Consider the following 15,674-nt stretch of genomic DNA (forward strand, 5'->3'; position numbering starts at 1 on the left):
ACTCTGGGTACGACAAGAGTTTTTTGGTCGCTACCCTGGCATCCGAGCTGAACATCCCCACTCAGCCCCTCTCCATTCCCATGGACATTAGAGCCCTGGACGGGCGCTCTATAGGCCGAGTCACCCACAACACCACTCCCATCCACCTACATCAAGTCCCCTCTGATTCCCGTTTCAATTGGGATTCTCCTGGCTTCAACATCACAATCCCCTCATTAACTGGTCTACTGGTGCCATCATGGGCCCGTTCTGCCACGCCCATTGCCTGAAGTCAGCACAACCTGCCCCGGGACGTCTTCCTGGGGCTCGGAAGGTGCCCCGGACCTTTCTGCCATTCCCGCGGCGTACCAGGACCTCCGGGCGGTGTTCAGCAAGGCCCGGGTCACATCGCTTCTGCTGCACCAACCCTATGACTGCGGGATTGACCTTCTCCCTAGCACCACGCCGCCCCGGGGACATCTGTACTCTCTGTCGGGACCGGAGACCAAGGCTATGGATACCTACATTGGGGACTCCCTAGCTGCTGGATTTATCCATCCCTCTTCCTCTCCCGCCGGTGCAGGCTTCTTCTTTGTGGAGAAAAAGGACAAGACCCTGTACCCGTGCATTGACTACCAGGGACTCAACGACATTACGGTTAAGAACTGTTACCTGCTACCACTCATCTCCTCAGCCTTCGAGCTACTCTAGGGGGCCACTGTGTTTTCCAAGCTGGATCTACAGAATGCCTACCACCTGGTACGGATACGAGAGGGGGATGAGTGGAAGACCGACTTCAACATGGCCAGTGGCCACTACGAGTATCGGGTCATGCCCTTTGACCTCACCAATGCCCCTGCTGTGTTCCAGGCTCTGGTGAATGATGTTCTCCGCGACATGTTAAACCGGTTCGTCTTCGTCCACATTGATGACGTCCTCGTCTTCTCCCGCTCCCCTCCCACTGCGCCTTCTTCTCCCATCGCCTCAACGCCATGGAAGGAACTATGATGTGGGGAATCGGGAGCTTCTTGCAGTTTAGATGGCGTTGGAGGAATGGAGGCACTGGCTGGAGGGGGCGGAACATCTGTTCATCATGTGGACTGACCACAAGAACCTGCAGTATCTCCGCATCGCCAAGCGCCAGGCAAGCCAGATGGGCCCTGCTGTTCACACGGTTCAACTTCTCCCTCTCGTACTGGCCAGGATCCAAAAATGTCATGCCGGATTCACTGTCCAACCGCTATAGCCCCACGACTACTACCCCGGAACCCAAGACCATCCTTCCCACCTCATGCCTGGTGATGGCACTCAGCTGGGCAATAGGGAAGCAGGACCGTAGGGTGCAGAGTTCCCAGCCAAACCCCTGGGGGGGGGGGGGGGGGTTCTGAGAACTGGATGTTCGTTCCCAACACTGTCCGCTGTTCTGGACTCCTCCAGGTTGGCCTGCCAACTGGGCGCCCAACGGACCCTGGCCTTTGTGCGACAGCGCTTTAGGTGGCCTACCATGGTCTCGTACCCTTCGTATACACCCCACCTTTCATGTGTCCCGTATCAAGCCCGTGTCTTACAGTCCCTTGTCTTCCATTTCCAGGCCCACCCCTCCTCCCCGTGTTGTTGATGGCCATCCGGCGTACACGGTGAGATGCCTCCTGAGGGTTCGACCACGGGGTAGGTGTTTCTAGTACCTGGTTGACTGAGAGGGTTATGGCCCGGAGGAGAGGCGCTGGGTCCCCGCTAGAGACATCCTGGACCCAGCCCTCATCGCTGACCTCCACCGCCGGCACCCCGGTCAACCAGGTATGTGCCCAGGTAGGACGCCAGGTGGCGCCCCTAGAGGGGGGTACTGTCACGCCCTGATCTGTTTCAGCTGTCTTTGTGCTTGTCTCCACCCCCTCCAGGTGTCACCCATCTTCCCCATTATCCCCTGTGTACTAATACCTGTGATATATGTTTGCCTGTTGCCAGTTCATCTTGTTTGTCAAGCTTACCAGCATTTGTCCTGTTAGCTCCTGTTTTTTCCCAGCCTCTCTTTTCTCGCCCTACTGGTTTTTGACCTTTGCCTGTCCTGACACTGAACCCGCCCGCCTGACCACTCTGCCTGCAACAGACCCTGAGCCTGCCTGCCATCCAGTACCTTTGCTTCTGTTGCTGCAATTAACATTATTACTTCTACACATTCTGCATCTGGGTCAGTCTATTCCCTCTCTATCTACAGTTGTAGCCCAGCCAGACTGTTCTCCATAGTGGACTGGAGAGTGGCCTCTCTCTCTCTCTCTCTCTCTGGTTGGCTGGAGGAGGGAAGTGAAATGGTGCATCTCCTCTGGTCAATAATAATACTCACCTTGAGAGACTCCACAGCCTGTTGGAGCTCCTTCAGCACCTTCTCTCTCTCCTGGACTCTCTGCTGGAGCTTCTGCTGACTCATCCCCAGCTGACTCTGTGGAGGAACACTCTTCATTGAGCTATCAAGTTTTGTGTCCATTAGTTAACTTGTCACCATAACACACAGTTGATTGAATGATTATAGTTCTTACTGTACATGACATGTATCACAGAGACGGAACGTTGGACTCAAAAGAGTATTCAGAATGATAATGGAGTTTGACTTTAGAAGAAGCTGATCGATTTGGATAATTTATGATAATCATATTTCTTCTGCTGTCGGTCGATTTCATTTCAATGACTATGTTTCTTGATCTCTCCTATCAAACAGCCTTCCTACTATTTAACAGAGTCACCAACCAGTTGTTCTGGTCTAACCTGTTTCTCTGTCCTCTCTGCTGCAGCTGACATTGTATCATGGCCATTATGTTCATCCATCACACACAGTAGACATATACACTGTTGATCCGTACGGCAGTTTGTCATGATGAGAGCCGATCTTCTCCTATAGCTGTATGGTGGCTTTGACCAGCTTGTGTTTCTTTAGTCCAGGAACATCATAGTGAGGTTGGAGGTGAGTCTCGCAATAAGACACCAGACATGCCAGACAGGACATGAAGGCATTCTGCTTTCTGGTCCCAGTGCAGAAATCACACGCCACATCTCCAGGTCCAGCATAGCACAGAGCAGGGGGAGCAGCCTGGAGTCCTGTCTTCTTCAGTGTCTCCACCACCTCAGCCAACATGTTGTTTATCCTCAGAGTAGGCCTTGGAGTGAAGGTCTGATTGCACTGAGGACAGCAGTAGATGCCCTGATCATCCTGATCCCAGTAGCCCTCAATACAGCTTCTACAGTAACTGTGTCCACAGGGAATAGCCACCAGCTCCTTCAGTAGATCCAGACAGACAGAACAACAGAACTGGTCCTGGTCCAGTAGAACTCCCCGCAGAGCCATTTGGACTGTTGTTGTTCACTCTCACACAGACAGATGACACAGAGACAGAGATCAGTTTTGTTTCCTCAGAAGAAAGTTTGTGGGAGGGGGAGAGAGAGAAATATAACTAAAGAGGGAGAAAGTGTGTGTGTGTGCATGTGCGTGTGTGTGTGTGTGTGTGTGGCTGTGTGTGTGTGTGTGTGTGTGTGTGTGTGTGTGTGTGTGTGTGTGTGTGTGTGTGTGTGTGTGTGTGTGTGTGTGTGTGGCTGTGTGTGTGTGTGTGTGTGTGTGTGTGTGTGTGTGTGTGTGTGTGTGTGTGTGTGTGTGTGTGTGTGTGTGTGTGTGTGTGTGTGTGTGTGCGTGTGCTTCTGTCTGTTCTCAAACATTAGAACAACACCAACATCTGCTTACAGAGTGCAATAAAAATACTGTCTCAGTGCCTGCATTATAATCTGTATTATTGTTCTAAATATCAGAGATATTTTTCTTTTTTAGAGATAATGTAATGTTCTTTTCTGGACTGGGTTTATAGGCAAAGGCGGAAAACATCTCATTATTCATTCTAAATGCACAGAGTAAAACAGCCCATAAAATGCAGATTGCATTAATCATTAATCACACAAACACACCCACACATACATGCGCACGTACGGACACACGCACACACACACACACACAAATAACTCCTGGGGTAGAAAACAGAGGGAATTGGCCTGATTATTCCTCTCTGTCTTTTGTTCTCCTTCAGTTTCTAATCCTCCCACTCCTTTTATCTCTTTCATACTCCCACAGTCTCAATATCACTCTCTCAGTCTGTCTGCTCTCTCTCTCTCTCTCTCTCTATCACTCTGTATCTATCTCTCCTTCAATCTGACTCCCTCTCTCTTTAGCTCTTTGCAGTGCTCTCTCCTGGTGTTTGAAGAGACAGCATATGACAGAGAGCAGACCTAAACTATTAACTAGAGATTCAACCTGTCAGAGAAGCTCTTCTCCCCACAAGCAACAGGAAGGCCTACCATGACTGCCACACTGCCAGACTCAACAATTACATTCTCATTCAGCTCGGTTTGGATTTTCTGTTTAATCAGTAACCAAATTGCACCTGAACCTGTCAAGTAAATACCATCCTTCTCAGGCCTATACAAGAGGGAGAGAGAGAGGGAGAGAGAGGGAGATAGATGGATAGGAATAGGGAGAGAGAGGGAGAGTGAGGGAGGGAGAGAGAGAGGGATAGGAATAGGGAGAGAGAGAGAGTGAGGGAGAGACAGAGAGATAGGGGGAGTGAGGGAGAGAGAGAGGAATATGGAGAGAGAGGGGGAGTGAGGGAGAGATAGAGGGATAGGAATAGGGAGAGAGGGGGGGAGTAAAGGAGAGAGGGAGAGAGAGGGATCGGAATAGGGAGAGGAGTGACGGAGAGAGAGCGATAGGAAGACGGAGACAATCCATCACAACTTTTATTATTTCTCAGCCTTTCTCCTCTCCCCCTCTCTTTCCCCCCCTCTCTCCTCTTTGTCTCTGGGTGTGAACATGGGGAGAAGAGTGAGGTATTGATTGTCAGGGGGTTCCAAGGACTTTGTGTCTAATCCAACAAAATGGCTGCCTTAGATGAATCTGCAGCCAAAGTCTTTGACTCAACCGTTATCATCTAACACGGGTCATTCTACTATGCTTATAGCTGCAGCGTCTGGCACCAGAACCGTGTAGCTGGGTTCAAATAGTATTTGACATCTTTCAAGTATACTTGTAGCATTTGCGGTAGCCTGCCTGGAGTGCCAGATCGGCAGGATTTGCCCTTTTGATACTGTTGTATTGATTCTAGTGCACCAGGCATGCCCAGCTTTGTAATTTGCTATTATTTGAAAAGTTTTTTTAACCCAGGTCTGCAGAGCACCAGGTATAAGCCAGCTGGTGATCAGGTACCTGTGGTGGGTTGTGGTAGGATGTGGTTTATAGAGATCAAGGTCATTCAGTAGACCATGGCATGCATCCCATGGTACCCTATTCTTTCTATAGTGCAATACTTTTGACCTGGGCCCATCGGGGTCTGGTTAAAAGCAGTGCATAATATATAGAAAAAAGAGCCATCTGGGATGCAGCCGCAACCAATCTAAGTAAATACGGTGTAAATAGACTTCCTTCCTCTAGAGTCAACTGAATATAGAAGCTTATCAAGAGGAAGGTGTTTCCCTCTTTCCTGAATTTATATGACATAATTAAATATTTCTAAAACATTCTGGGGGGAATTATTTGGACATTACTTATGAAGTACAATTGAAGTCGGAAGTTTACATACACTTAGGTTGGAGTCATTAAAACTCGTTTTTAAACCACTCCACAAATTTCTTGTGCATGACACAAGTAATTTTTCCAACAATTGTTTACTGGTAGATTATTTCACTTAAAATTCACTGAATCACAATTCCAGTGGGTCAGAAGTTTACATACACTAAGTTGACTGTGCCTTTAAACAGCTTGTAAAATTCCAGAAAATGATGTCATGGCTTTAGAAGGTTCTGATAGGCTTATTGACATCATTTGAGTCAATTGGAGGTGTACCTGTGGATGAATTTCAAGACGTACCTTCAAACTCAGTGCCTCTTTGCTTGACATCATGGGAAAATCAAAAGAAATCAGCCAAGACCTCAGAAAAAAATTGTAGACCTCCACAAGTCTGGTTTATCCTTGGGAGCAATTTGCAAACACCTGAAGGTACCACGTTCATCTGTACAAACAATGGGGGATGCTTGCAAGCCGATGAACACCATCCCAACCGTGAAGCATGGGGGTGGCAGCATCATGCTGTGGGGGTGCTTTGCTGCAGGAGGGACTGGTGCACTTCACAAAATAGATGGCATCATGAGAAGGAAAATTATGTGGATATATTGAAGCAACATCTCAAGACATCAGTCAGGAAGTTAAAGCTTGGTCGCAAATGAGTCTTCCAAATTGACAATGACCCCAAGCATACTTCCAAAGTTGTGGCAAAATGGCTTAAGGACAACAAAGTCAAGGTATTGGAGTGGCCATCACAAAGCTCTGACCTCAATCCTTTAGAAAATGTGTGGGCAGAACTGAAAAAAATGTGTGCGAGCAAGGAGGCCTACAAACCTGACTCAGTTACACCAGCTCTGTCAGGAGGAATGGGCCAAAATTCACCCAACTTATTGTGGGAAGCTTGTGGAAGGCTACCCGAAACGTTTGACCCAAGTTAATTTAAACAATTTAAAGGCAATGCTACCAAATACTAATTGAGTGTATGTAAACTTCTGACCCACTGGGAATGTGATGAAAGAAATAAAACATATTTTGGGTTGAGGTAATAAGGCCTTAAATTGTCAAATGTCAGATGTTCCCATGGCCTCCTGCTTATCATCTTACGCTCTCTCACACCAACCAGCACTTCTACAGTAAACACACACTGATGATCACGCCTACACACACAACCCACAAACATACACAGACACACTGATGCTCACACCTACACACACACAACCCATAAACACACACATTGATGCTCACACTTACACACAACCCAAAAATCACTGCTTACATCTGCACACAACCCACAAACACTGATGCTCACACCTAAACACACACACCTACACACACACACACACACACACACACCGATGCTAACATCTGCACGCAACCCACAAACACAAACTCACTGAAGCTCACGGATCATGTTGAACTAGTATATATTTCAGAAGTTCATTCCAGCACACCCACTGTGTGAGCTGTGTGTTGAGCACGAATCACACACAAATGCATGCTCATACTCACATTCTTCCCATTCCAACAGACAAAATTGTAATTTCACATATCTACTCCTAGGGTTGCAAAATTCCAGTAACTTTTCCAAAATTACAAGGTTTGGATTCAGGATTTCCTGCTTATTCCCTCCTGATTCTGGGAATCTTCCAAGCGGGATTTCTGTAAAACCTGGGATTTTGGGTAAATTTGCAACCCTAACTGCGACAAATCACTGATTTATGTGTCATATCAAACCAAATCAATATGTATTTGTCGCATTCACCGAATGCAACAAGTGTAGGCTCTACTGTGAAATGCTTACTTACAAGCCCTTTCCCAACACTGCAGAATTACAGTTTCTCAATTGCTTAGACACAATTCCTGGAACAACTCACCATTTTCTCAAATTTTCTCAAAACTCACACCCAACGGTACAAACATTTAACTTCTGGGTCCCAATTCAAACTTTGCCCTCAGACACACACAAGCTGTCAAAAACACAGACTACATGACTGTTACACACTGGATGGATTAATTCAAAACACTGCGGCCAAAATGTTTAGAATAGGTTTCAGATAAAGAATTTGGAACTTTGTAAAATCACAGCACGGACTATCCAGATAAGCTTTTCAGGAATACTCTGGCGAGAGAACTTCAAAACAGTACTGTAAAAAATACCTCTTACATTAGTGGATAAGGGAATACTACTGTATATGCTGTTTTGGTCAAAAACCTGACCTTTGAAATGTCACACTGACAAAACATGTAAGGAAGTGTCCATGCACAGTAAAATACCCAATTTCCAAAAGCTTTATTTCCAAATCCAGCAAATGTACAAGTTACTAAGCATCAGCGTTCTCATCATCTTGTCTCAGGTCTGGGTCAGGCCATAATATCTCATAATCGTCAGACATTATGTTTGCTCTAGCCAGACAGCATGGGAAAAATGCCTTAGAAAATCCTGGATAGACTCCACAGGCACATTACCACAAGCGTCCACCATTGCCTCCAGGAGGTTTTGCTGTGCATAGGGGTTACGGTCATACACTCTCCACCGCCATGCTGAGAAAAATTCCTCAATCGGATTCAGAAATGGGGAATATGCTGGCAAAAAAAGAACGGTGAACCTGGGGTTGTCATTGAACAAGGCGCGAACCAGAGCAGCCCGATGCAAACTCATGTTATCCCAAATGACAACATCTTGGACTTGGTCTGGTTTCCCTGGCTCCCCTTCCTGTTGTAGAACGTTATTGTGCAGCTGATCTAGAAATTGAAGGAGTTGTGCCGTGTCGTATGGACCAACTTTGACATGGTGGTGGAGGACGCCACAATTGCTGATGGCTGCACATAGGGTGATGTTGCCTCCCCTCTGGCCAGGAACTTGTATGATGGCACGGTGACCAATAATGTTGCGCCCCCTTTTGCGCTTTTTTGTTAGGTTGAACCCTGCCTCGTAGATGGCAGGGCATCCAGTTCAAAGATTCTCTACAGAAGTAAAAAAAACTTTTTTTTTTACTGTACTACAAATACAGTAGTGTACTACTGTACTGGAATGAAAGATTGTGTACTGCACTTACTGTAACACATTACTGTATTTATATGCTGAGAGATGGGCCGTACTCAACATAGCGTAAAAATTCTGTACAGTATAGCAATTACCTGCACATATTGGAATCGTTACTCCTTAACTCTGATTTACTATCAAAAGGCCCACGGTACAGCTTCTTTGTTCTTGTGGTTCTTCTGAACGATCCGGTCAATGGTGTAAGTGTTGATGCTGTCAATTCCTTGGAAGACTACCTGGTCTTCAACTATATGGGTTTGAATTTCCCTCAAACGGATGGAATTATTGGCAATCACCATATTCTCCAGGGCAGTCTCCTGCTCAGCTGTGAGAAGTCTCCACCTACCTCCATATTCTCCAGGGCAGTCTCCTGCTCAGCTGTGAGAAGTCTCCACCTACCTCCATATTCACCAGGGCAATCTCCAGTTCAGCTGTGAGAAGTGTCCACCTACCTCCATGTTCACCAGGGCAATCTCCTGCTCAGCTGTGAGAAGTGTCCACCTACCTCCCATAGATGGCCGCATCTCAGTTCTGCAAAAATGAAATTTGACCATTACTGACCTATGGTCATCCATTACTGTGGTAAAAACTACACTGAGAACAAAGTGGAGATTCAGTCTATATGCACTACAACATTATATGTATCACAGTAACAAGGCAAATAACCCGTTTTCCCTTCTGAAAGTACGGACAATGGATGCAACCGTGTAACGGCTTAGATTGGGTTGCACTAGCTGTCCAGCTTCTCTCATAGTCCTCCCATGTATGAGAACCACACTAGGGTGGCACGGATTTCGTCTGAGATGACTTGTCTTTGTTGTTGTTGTTGTTCTTGTCCTCCTCCTCCTCTCTGTTGTCTTGCAACTTCGGCATTGTTAGGATCCATTGTTCCAAAGCACATGGACATGCCTCTAGACCCCATTTATTGATCCTGCAATTCTGATTGGTGTGTTAACAATTTTGAGGCTTAGTGTTGCACCTGGAGAAAGGTGTGCTCTTTGAGTTTAGGTTGTGATAACTTGAGTTAATTATATTTAGAGTATGTGTTTGGTGAATGAATATGTAGTGCAATGAATGATTTATTTGTCCACTTTTGTGTAAGGTTTTGCAGAAAGAGTTTTGAATATTGAAATGTGGAAACAGGTGAATAGTGTTTACGGTTATGGGAAATGTGTATGTTTTTGGGTATGACGTAAGGGTATGGGTTTTTGTGCTACAGGAACCACTTTTTGTGTTTAAGCAATCGAGAAAAACAGTAAAAAGGGAATCCTTCAAGGTAATTTTGTCCAAAATCAGGTTGTAGGTTTGGAGTTTTGATTTTGAGTGAAGGTTATGTTATGGAGGGTAGTATCCTGTATATATATATATATATATGTCTTTGCCAAAAAATCTAAGTTGATCTAACTCAAAATCTATCTTTTTGTAAAAACATGCTGAAAAATGTGGGAGCTCACATGCAGCTGTGTCTCTCTCCCTCTCTCTCCCACCAGACCACTCCAGATCCACTTTCAGGGCTTTTAGCAAGCAAAACACCATGGCTGCAAACATCTGTAACCATTATACAGACATACACACCAGGAAATAACACCATTCTGATTCTCAGCTTCAGTCATAGCGCTGAATGGTAATGTGGCTCTGTAGCTGTGCAGTGCAGTTAGTTCTGGACAAAGCAGAATTAGACATTCTTTCTTTGTCTCTCTCTCTGTTCTCTCTCTGCAGTTAGTTCTGGATAAAGCAGAATAGACATTCTCTCTCTTTGTCTCTATCGCTGTTCTCTCTCTGCAGTTCTGGAGGAAGCAGAATTAGAAAGTATCTCTGTTCGCTTTGTCTCTTTCTCTCTGTTCTCAATTCAATGGGCTTTATTGGCATGGGGAACATGCGTTTACATTGCCAAAGCAATTGAAATAGATGTCTCTCTCTGCGGTTAGCTCCGGAGGAAGGAGCAGGAGGTGTTGTGATGGTTGAGCTGGATCATAATGATAAGCATTTCACGGCACCAGGAGCATTTTATTGCTCCTGCTTTAACATCTGCTAAACTGTGTATGTCACCAACAAAATTTGATATGAGTTACCAAGTCAGTAGTGATGGGATTTTGTAAATGTGTTATATTGTGTTATATTGTATCATGATGAACAGATTGCAAAAGTGCAATGTATATAATTGATATGTTTAGCTGAGTGAAAAATGCTTGGATGTTGGTAATTTCTTAAATAATTAAAGTGTTTGGTATGTTCTGATGGGAGGGGCTTACAAAAGGAGTCTCTTTGTCAGTTCAAAAGGGGGTGAACATTTTGTTTGAGCTGTTGATGGGGCAGCACTGTTTTAGCTGTCCCATAATGTATACGTTTGCTGTCAGTACTGTTTTTCTTCCGGAATCACTATGTAAATAAACAGCCTTGCACAGAAGTACTTTTGTAGCTCCGTCATCGTATTATTTGATAGAGGTTAAGTTTTTCAGTTTAGCCTTCTGGGCTACTCTACGCCACAGTGTGTTTTCTCATGTTGTGTGTGAGAACTTATTCATATTTATCATCTTGGATCACAGCTATCTCCCAATCATTGTTTTCTTCACAGATGCAGACACACAGGATGTAGTGGAAAATCCCACTCGATCACATTGACCACGGTGGAGAAGAGGAGATATTACAAGAGAGACAGAGTGAGGACATGATAGAGGGAGAGAAAGAGGTAGAGATTGAGAGAGAGAAAAGAGAGCTCTTGGCTGGAGGGATGGTGTTCTCTCCATCTGGAGCTAGTCTGTCAGTGTTAATTTGTTCTCCAGAGAGCCCTTCTATCCCTCCATCCAACCCACCTTCTGGGAAAATAGAAATCTCATTTGTTTTTGGAGAAACACCAGCTATCACACACACACACACACACACACACACACACACACACACACACACACACACACACACACACACACACACACACACAGCTTGTCCCAGTGACCTTAGCTGTGCCATGTCCAGGCCGTAGGACTTTAATAAACATGCCCTACTTCATCAGATTACAGCTGTAAAGCTACAAAGCTAAACTATACATACAAACGTATGTGGAAACCCCTTCAAATTAGTCTATTCAGCTATTTCAGCCACACCCATTTCTGACTGGTGTATAAAATCGAGCACACAGCCATGCAATCTCCATAGACAAACATTGGCAGTAGAATGGCCTTACTGAAGAGCTCAGTGACTTTCACCATGGCACTGTCATAGGATGCCACCTTTCCATCAAGTCAGTTTGTCAAATTTCCGCCCTGTTAAAGCTGCCCCGGTCAACTGCAAGTGCTGTTATTGTGAAGTGGAAACATCTAGGAGTAACAATGGCTCAGCGAAGTGGTAGGCCACACAAGCTCACAGAACAGGATAGCCGAGTGCTGAAGCGTGTAGCATGTAAAAATTGTCTGTCCTCAGTTGCAACAGTCACTCCCGAATTCCAAATTACCTCTGGAAGCAACGTCAGCACAAGAACTGTTAGTTGGGAGCTTCATGAAATGGGTTTCCATGACCGAGCAGCCGCACACAAGCCTAAGATCACCACGCACAATACCAAGCGTTGGCTGGAGTGGTGTAAAGCTCACCGCCATTGGACTCTGGAGCAGTGGCAACGCGTTCTCTGGAGTAATGAATCAGGCTTCCCCATCTGGCAGTCCGATGGACTAATCTGGGTTTGGCGGATGCCAGGAGAACGCTATCTGCCCTAATGCATAGTGCCAACTGTAAAGTTTGGTGGAAGAGGAATAATGGTCTGGTTCTGTTTTTCATGGTTCAGGTTGGCCCATTAGTTCCAGTAAAGGGAAATCTTAATGCTACAGCATACAATGATATTCTAGATAATTCTGTGCTTCCAACTTTGTGGCAACAGTTTGGGTTAGGCCCTTCCCAGTTTCAGCATGACAATGCCCCCGTGCACAAAGCGAGGTCCATACAGAAATGGTTTGTTGAGATTGACTGGCCTGCACAGAGCCCTGACCTCAACCCCATTGAACACCTTTGGGATGAATTGGAATGCCGACTGCGAGCCAGGCCTAATCGCCCAACATCAGTGCCCGACCTCACTAATGCTCTTGTGGCTGAATGGAAGGAGGTGCCCGCAATAATGTTCCAACATCTAGTGGAAAGCCTTCCCAGAAGAGTGGAGTCCGTTATAGCAGCAAAGGGGGGACTAACTCCATATTAATGCCCATGATTTTGGAATGAGATGTTCAATGAGCAGGTGTCCACATACCTTTGGACACACACATTGTAACATGATAACACCCTAAACTGACTACCCTGTTCACTCATCCCTGTCCTCTGATTGGTTATCAGCAACTGTAACATCAGAGATACAAAAGGGCAGAGAACTGGACATTTAAAGTGGAACTGACAGTGTTTTAACTACTTTGCAGATTTGAAACAAACAGACAATAATATCAGTCAAAAGTATCAAATTCCTAGTTTATGCTACAAAACCAACTTTATGAGAGGTTTTAAAAATAGGCATTGTTGGCAGAATAGATAGATGCAGTTCAATGCATGATTAATATAATTCACCAATTATTTTCTTGGTAGTCTAAAACATGTTGTAACTCACAGCTGGCCTGGTAGATTGTTTGCTGCCTCCACCCATCTGGGATGCACTGTTTCAGTTTCAATGACTCAATATTTTGAACAAAAACGGTTGACTGTAACTAAGGCTGGGAATGTCAATAAAATCAAATCAAAATGTATTTGTCACGTGCGCCGAATACAACAGTTGTAGACCTTGCAGTGAAATGCATACTTACAGACTCTAACTAATAGTGCAAAAAAGGTATGAGGTAAACAACAGATAAGTAAACTAGCAAGGGTAATGATCACAACTTAGTCATAACATGGCTAATAGGCTAGCATACGTGTCAAACACAAGGCCTGCGGACCGAATGGGACGCACAAGAGCGTCAACAGTTGAGTCATCTACTTTATGAAATTACAGCCTGGCGGCTCGCGTTGGTAAATTCAACTTCAATTGTGCATTCCTGTCCCATGTATTGCGCCGTTTACAGCGCGCAGCGGAGCCATCTTCATCCAGGGATGGGTGGCTCCCGTCAAATTCATCATTGGAACCACTCGATATGATTGGTCATATAAAAACCTTGGGACCCAAATGCATAATGAGTGCTCTGTCTCCCCCTTGTCGTGGTCTGGAGCAATGAAGCCGTGACACTGGGTACCTCTAAGTCCCACGTTGCAAGCTCGCAACTTTTAAAGGAGGAATTACTGTAAAGTGTACAGACACATGCCACAGTACTAGCTAGACAGTACTAGCTAGGCTACTAAAATGTTGCAGTCTGGCTTCAGTTTTTAAAGATTGAGAATGAATAACCAAAAAACTAAACCTGCTACAAAACACTATTTATTTTTATTTCACCTTTATTTAACCAGGTAGGCTAGTTGAGAACAAGTTCTCATTTGCAACTGCGACCTGGCCAAGATAAAGCAAAGCAGTTTGACACAATCAACAACACAGAGTTACACATGGAATAAACAAACATACAATTAATAATACAGTAGGAAAATCTATATACAGCATGTGCAAATGAGGTAGGATAAGAGAGGTAAGGCAATAAATAGGCCATAGTGGCAAAGTAATTACAATATAGCAATTAAACACTGGAATGGTAGGATGTGCAGAGGATGAATGTGCAAGTAGAGATACTGGGGTGCAAAGGAGCAAGATAAATAAATAAATAAATACAGTATGGGGATGAGGTAGATTGGATGGGCTATTTACAGATGAGCTATGAACAGATGCAGTGATCTGTGAGCTGCTCTGACAGCTGGTGCTTAAAGCTAATGAGGGAGGTAAGAGTGTCCAGCTTCAGAGATTTTTGCAGTTCGTTCCAGTCATTGGCAGCAGAGAACTGGAAGGAGAGGCGGCCAAAGGAAGAATTGGCTTTGGGGGTGACCAGTGAGATATACCTGCTGGAGCGCGTGCTACGGGTGGGTGCTACTATGGTGACCAGTGAGCTGAGATAAGGCGGGCTTTACCTAGCAGGGCCTTGTAGATGACCTGGAGCCAGTGGGTTTGGCGACGAGCATGAAGCGACGGCCAGCCAACAAGAGCATACAGGTCGCAGTGGTGGGTAGTATATGGGGCTTTGGTGACAAAACGGATGGCACTGTGATAGACTGCATCCAATTTGTTGAGTTGAGTGTTGGAGGCTATTTTGTAAATGACATTGCCGAATTCGAGGATCGGTATGATGGTCAGTTTTACAAGGGTATGTTTGGCAGAATGAGTGAAGGATTGCTTTGTTGCGAAATAGGAAGCAGATTCCTGATTTAATTTTGGATTGGAGATGTTTAATGTGAGTCTGGAAGGAGAGTTTACAGTCTAACCAGACACCTAGGTATTTGTAGTTGTACACATATTCTAAGTCAGAACCGTCCAGAGTAGTGATGCTGGACGGGCGGGCAGGTGTCCAACGAAGGGCCAGATGTATACAGAATGGTGTCGTCTGCGTAGAGGTGGATCAAAGAATCACCAGCAGCGAGAGTGACATCATTGATGTATAGAGAGAAGAGAGTCGGCCCGAGAATTGAACCCTGTGGCACCCCCATAGAGACTGCCAGAGGTCCGGAAAACAGGCCCTCTGATTTGACATACTGAACTCTATCGGAGAAGTAGTTGGTGAACCAAGCGAGGCAATCATTTGAGAAACCAAGGCTGTTGAGTCTGCCAATAAGAATGTTGTGATTGACAGAGTCGAAAGCCTTAGCCAGGTCGTTGAATACGGCTGCACAGTACTGTCTCTTATCGATGGCAGTTAAGGAGAAACATGTAGACCTATTACAGCAACATTTAAGAAGTAGCCTAGGCTGGCCATTTTGAATACACCATACAGCAATGCTGCATTCAACTGCACCGGCGATCCATGCAGTGCAATTAAAAAAAAAACATGTTTTAAGTTTAAATGTTACAACAACCTATAGCTACAGTTTTGTTATTTGGAGTTATTAAATACATTTTGATTAGGATCGCAGCATATTACGCACATCTGCAAGCATAGCAGCAAAGGCTGGACAAATATTATT

The 15,674-nt window shown here is 45.2% G+C and overlaps 1 pseudogene; it reads right to left on the reverse strand.

Moving 5' to 3' along the window:
* Positions 1-2,188: 2,188 nt before the first annotated feature.
* Positions 2,189-3,316, reverse strand: LOC106568588 (E3 ubiquitin/ISG15 ligase TRIM25-like; annotated as a pseudogene).
* Positions 3,317-15,674: the final 12,358 nt, after the last annotated feature.

Source organism: Salmo salar, chromosome 01 (assembly GCF_965601325.2).
Source record: "Salmo salar chromosome 01, fSalSal1, whole genome shotgun sequence".
In the NCBI taxonomy this organism is placed as follows: Eukaryota; Metazoa; Chordata; class Actinopteri; order Salmoniformes; family Salmonidae; genus Salmo; species Salmo salar.